The 6,373-nt window shown below is 35.5% G+C and overlaps 1 non-coding gene across 1 annotated transcript; it reads right to left on the bottom strand.

Moving 5' to 3' along the window:
- Positions 1-1,341: 1,341 nt before the first annotated feature.
- On the bottom strand, positions 1,342-1,448 carry LOC112818312 (U6 spliceosomal RNA). Its single transcript, XR_003206553.1, has one exon. It is a non-coding gene; the product is annotated as a U6 spliceosomal RNA (small nuclear RNA).
- Between the last annotated feature and the right edge of the window lie 4,925 nt (positions 1,449-6,373).

Below are 6,373 nucleotides of genomic sequence, written 5' to 3'. Positions count from 1 at the left end.
TCCCCAAATTAGGGAAGTTCTCTGCTATAATTTGCTCCAATATACCTTCTGCCCCACTCTCTCTCTTTCTTCTTCTTCTGGGATCCCAATTATTTTAATATTATTTTGTCTTATGGTATCACTTATCTCTCGAATTCTGCCCTCGTGATCCAGTAGTTGTTTATCTCTCTTTTTCTCAGCTTCTTTATTTTCCATCATTTGGTCTTCTATATCACTAATTCTCTCTTCTGCCTCATTTATCCAGCAGTTAAAGCATCCATTTGTGATTGCATCTCATTAATAGCCTTTTTGATTTTGAGGGCCCTCACTACATTCTTACTGTTTTTGTTTAAATCATTTTCTTTTAAAAATATTTAAATAACAGTAGGAAAAATATTATATATGGTCACAAAAGTACCACTTCTGGTGTGTTTATGTTCCTTTGTGTAATTACACGTTTTCATCCAATAAAATTTCCTGTGCTTAAGGGCTTCATTTCACATTTGTTACAGTGCAAGTCTGTTTCAAATGAATTATTTCAGTTTTTTATGTCTGAATGAAAAGATATTTATTTCATCTCCTTTTTGAGGGATAGTTTGGGCATAAAATTCTAGGTTGACAGTACTAAAATACTTTGAAGTATTTCTTAAAATACTTTAGAGATATTGCACTGTCCCTGATAAGAAATCTGTTGTTATTCTTATCTTTGTTCTTCTCTGTGTAATGTGTCTTTTTCTCCTAGTGCTTTTAAGTTTTTCTCTTTATCACTGTTTTTGAGCAATTAGATCATGATGCCTCCTTATGTAGTTTTCTTCATGTTTCTTTTGCTTAGGTTTTATTCAGCTTTACTTGTTTATTTATTGCCAAATTTGGAGATTTTTAAGCCACTATTTCTTTAAATATCTTTTTTGTCCTCTTTCCCCCTTCTTTGAAGACTCTAATTTTGCATATAATATGCCACTTCATATTGTCCCACAGGTCACTGATGCTCTGTTCATTTTTGTTTGTAAGTCTTTTTAAGAATTTTTTCTGGTTCTCATTCGGGGTTATTGTTTTAATTTTTATTTTTTAATTGGAGTATAGTTGACATACATGTTATAAATGTTTTAGCTCTACAGCATAGTAATTTGATAATTCTGTACATTACATAGTGTTCACCATGATAAGTGCAGTTTACCATCTATCACCATACAATGGTATTACAGTGTTATTGATTGTATTCCCTATGCTGTACTTTTCATCTCATGACTATTTTATAACTGATATGTTGTACCTCTTTATCTCCTTTACGTGTTTCATCCATCCCCCCCATTCACTTCCCTCTGGTATCTACTGTTTTTTACCCTGTATTTATGAATCTTTAAAAATATGGAATCCTTCATGAATTTACTTGTCATTTTTGTGCAGGGGCTCTGCTAATCTTTTCTCTGTTGTTCCAGTTTTAGTATGTGTGCTATCACAGTGAGTACTGAGATTGTTTATGTTGCTCTATCATCTGGTTCACTAATATTTTCTTCTACAGTGTGTAATCTGCCCTTAATCCTATCAAGTGCATATCTCCTCTCAGATATCTTAGTTTTATCTCATCTCATTAATCTCATTGTAGTTTTAATCATAAATTCGGTTTGGTCTTTTTTTATACCTTCAAGGTTTTACTTAACATGTTTAGGCTTCTGGCTTTTTGAGCACATGGAATGCAGTTATAATATCCATTTTGATGTTCTGGTCTGCTAATTCCATAACAGCACTGAGTCAGTTTTGAGTGTTTTTTTTTTTTTTGCTCATTGTGTGTAGTTTTTTTTCTGATTTCTTCTTATGCCTGCTAATTTCTTTTTCTTTTCTTTTTTTTTAAATCTTTATCAAAGTCTTTAGAATGCCTTTATTTTCCACTTATATATATGTATATATATATATTTAAAGATTTTATTCATTTATTTGTTAGAAAGAGAGAGAGCATAAGCAGCGGGAGTGGCAGGCAGAGGGAGAAGTGGGCTCCGATGTGGGGCTCGATCCCAGGATCCTGGGATCATGACCTGAGCCGAAGGCAGACGCTTAACCGACTGAGCCACCCAGGTGCCCTGCCTGTTACTTCATTTTGGGCAGATTGGAAGTCACAGATGCACTGAAAATATAGGCATCAAGTTGTTTTATAGATTTTGATAATATAGGTTTTCTGTTAGTAGAGCTGACCTTATATATTCTAAGTAGTAAAATAATTCATGATTATAAGTCTAACTAGGAATTGTTCATGAGGAAAGAGATCTATATGAAAAATAGCATGAAAGAGTTAGTTTGTTATTATTGATTATTGCATCTTGTGAGTATCTGTATCTATATATTACATCTTTACCCGTAATTGCTTGCTGTTTTAAATGAGAATTTTGATGTGAACAAAATACTTTGTACATCGAAGCCCATATAACCTTCAACAGTATAGATTTGTTATTTCTTTGTAAAAAAATAGCTGCAAAATTAGCAAACATGTTAGATATGATTTTCCTATGAAAATTAGTGATAACATCTGACTTAATTCAAAACTTTAAGCTAGTAACATTGTGCAAGGACAAAGAACTAAGTTGATTTTTCAGTATTTAACAGAAATCTTTTTGGGCTAAAAATTGTAATATATCGTAGGTGTGGTAATAAACAGTATAAACTGTAGGGATTCCTCATGCTCAAGACATGGACATTTTAGCACCTTTGTCAGTGAATTTACTGCTGAGTATGGCAGTCTTGATTTATCCAAGTTGTTGTCAGGAGATTGTACCATTGGGGAAATGAACTTGTTCGCATCATCCTAGGGCACATCCTTGCCTCAGCTTACATTGAAGATTGAAAGAAAGACTTGGGCTTTTAGTTTATATTAAAATCCCATCTCAGTAAGTTCAATGTTTCTCTGTAAAAGTGTTCAAAAATAGTTATTAAAAAACATATGAAATATATCAAATCAGTTCATCAGTTGTAACTAATGTACCATCATGTGAAGGATGTCAGTAGTGGGGAAGGTTGGGGATGTGGGGAAAGGAGGTACATGGGAACTCTTTGTACTTTCCGCTGCATGTTGCTGTCAATTTAAAAATTCTCTAGTGAATAAATTTTATGAATTCAACAAATGGCACCATTTATAAATTCCTAATAAAACCATCATTGGGAAAATCATTTGACAACAAAGAATTTTGCCCCCTATTCCATGCTTCCATTCACCAGGAAAGAAAGTAATAGCCTGAAGTAAATATGCAAAAGCTGAAAGTTGAAGTATAGAGTCCTCAAAATGTTCCCTAATATCTAAGCTTGAAAAATGAACCGCATTATTCAATTAGATCTTTTCAATTTACAGTATTGGGGTAAAGGAAGACATGTGAATTGAAGTTACTGAACTTCAGTGAAAGTTGATGCTGAATTTGAATTTAAGCATTTTATAAATTTTAAGAGATTTTCCCCTAAATATTAAGACCATTATGCAATGATATATTAAAGTTTAGAAGTATATGTGTTAACAGACATAGTGGATTGTTATGAAACTGAATGAAGTTAAATATTGTGCTATTTAAAGGATGTAAGAAGGAGATGTGTTCCATGCATCACACTGTAAAATACAAGACTGATGTCACCATCTTAGCACAGAAAAATTACAGATTTTGTTTTTCATGTACACAGGCAACAATACCCAATAACCAAAAATAGTTGATAAACAATTTTTGCACTTTCCAACATTTAGTTTTTAGATTTAGATTTGACAATACAGTCTAAGGTTGTATATATATTATATATTGTTTTAGGTACTAAAACCATATTTTCAGTGGTGTGCTAGAGTCAGTTTGTACTCTGTTTAGGGCCAATTTTTAAATATTCAAGATTTTTTGAAATTGTAGTAAGCATACTTAAAATGAGATCTACCATCTTAACAGATTTCTAAAGTGCATAAGAGCACAATGCTGTACAGTAGATCTCTAGAACTTATTCATCTTGCATAAATTAAACTTTATACCTATTGACATGTAACTCTCCATTTCCACCTTCTCCCATCCCCTGGCAACCAGCATTTTACTTTCTATTTCTATGAGTTTGACTTTTCAGATACCTCATATAAGTTGAAGAATGCAGTATTTATCCTTACTGGCTTATTTCACTTAGCATGATGTCTTGACCCAGTTGTTAGCCATTAGGAACTTAAAATAGCCAATGGTAGGAATATTTACACCATGGAAAATGGAAAACACCAGAAGTCAGGTTTTTGTTCATTTGTTTTGTTTTGTTTTCTTTCCAGAGAGCTAGTTTACCAGCACATTTCTAAATACATTACTGAAAATATTTGGTGGTTGATTTTTTTCTTACACCTTGCCAGGGTCAGTCATTTATATTACTCTGTCAGATCACTGTAGGCATTTGGGGTTCTGATCTTTGACTAGGGGAAAAACAAATATTTTACTAGGCAGATCAGAGAGAGCTGGGAGCAGTACTCCCACCTGATTGAGGACCACGGAGATTTGCTTCAGTTGTATGGCTTGTTGCCTCGTCTGTTCCAGCCTGGAGATCCACTGGTGCATGTGTGCCACAGAGTCAGGGCAGGCTACCTTTTCAGGAGAATAAGATAGCCCAGGAGAGTATGAAGTTTAAGGTACTATGAACTAGCGGCCATCAAAGAAAGACCCCGACATGTGGAGACTTTGGAACCAATGCCTGAGCAGGTAGATTCAATTTTCTAAGGGGAAAAATATAGTGAAGGCTGAGTTTGCCGAGGAGCAGTATTACTTCATTCTTTGCTAGACACAACTCCAGTGCTTATTTTTGGACACCCATGCATATATCTTTGGGCGCACATGCACCTTTAGGACCTGATCCATTTTATGTGGAATATCTGTTACTCTCCCCAGATGGAGATTGAAGATACGTAGCTTACACCATTCAGAAGAAAAAAATCTTTCATAAAAACTCAAATGAAATGCATCAACTTCCATGGCTGATGCTGAGATAGATCTGTGAAGAGAAGACACCTCTGAGACATTGATTGTAGCGGAAGGTTTAGGGCAGTAGGGTACCAGAATCAGGGGTTTCTGGACTCCACAGGAAGAGGAGGTCATGGTAGCAGAAGTTTGTTCCAGAGCTATCATTCTAGAGTAATTAATTATTCTGGTGGGTCGTTTCTATTCTCTTAGAATAAGTGTATAAAAAGAAACAGTGTGGTGGATCACCAAAATATGGTTTACTGTGAAGCCAGAGAAGCTTAAGCTTACATTGGAGATGCCCTAGCAGTGACTCAGATGGTCATATGCTTTTGTAGTTTGAAACAGTAGACTATTTTAACTGCATTTGACAAAACGGTGTCAAAGACTCCTTTGATTTTATTATATATGCATGGAAAAATATGGAAATATACACATAGGGTTATTTATATTGGATATTTGATACATGTTGGTCAGGCAAAGGAAAGAAGGGAGAGGCCAAAATAAGACTATAAGAAACAGGAAGTTGCCGGGGTGCCTGGGTGGCTCAGTCCTTAAGTGTCTGCCTTCGGCTCAGGTCATGATCCCAGGGTTCTGGGATCAAGCCCAGCATCAGGCTCCCTGCTCCATGGGAAGCCTGCTTATCCCTCTCCCACTCCCCCTGCTTGTGTTCCCTCTCTCGCTGGGTCTGTCAAAAAAAATAAAAAAAGAAAAGAAACAGGAAGTTCTCAGGTTAAAAGAAGGACATGATATATAATTCAGTTCATACAAACGTATAATAGCATATGTGTAAAAGTGTGTGTACATGTGAAAAAGGGAGAGTTGCTCATAGGGAAGCAGAGATGCTGAACAGATAGCCCTGGAGGATATAAAAGAACTTTTGGCTCCAGTCTCTTTGGGGACAATAATAAGGCCTACCTTATTATTGTTTTCAGATTTCCATTAGATTTCACATATCTTTCTAAGATATTTCTGTTTCTGATAACTTGAGTTGAATCTCTGCCTTGTGACCCAATGTCTACTAGAAAAATATGCAAGATTTACCTCTCTTTTGTTACAGAGAAATCTGATTGCCATGGCTTAAAAAATTTCATCCCAAGTGTTGCCCAGTATCCCATGGATGACCAAGGGCTCTCAGATCTCTGAAATTCTCACGTTTGAAGATCTGTACCTCCTCTCCAACATTGGCATGCTGTGAAGCTATCAATTGTCACCTTCTATTTGGTCTTGGGCTTGTGTTGAAACAAAGGGGCAGTGCCCCTTCCCCAATTGAAAGATAAACTGAAGCCAATCATTATTAAGATTTCAGAACTGAAGTATTCTACCACATTTGCAGAATAAAAGCCTGATATTCAGCACTGTCTCAGTTTCCTTGATGGACTACAATAAGATCAGCATTTCGCTTTGTGTTTTGTTGAATCCATCAAGGCTTCAGAGCTTGATGTCATTGC

Source organism: Callorhinus ursinus, unplaced genomic scaffold (genome assembly GCF_003265705.2).
Source record: "Callorhinus ursinus isolate GAN/ISIS: 27379988/994484 unplaced genomic scaffold, GSC_fseal_2.0 scaffold971, whole genome shotgun sequence".
NCBI classification, from domain to species: domain Eukaryota; kingdom Metazoa; phylum Chordata; class Mammalia; order Carnivora; family Otariidae; genus Callorhinus; species Callorhinus ursinus.
This window is presented reverse-complemented; position numbering and strand designations above follow the sequence as displayed.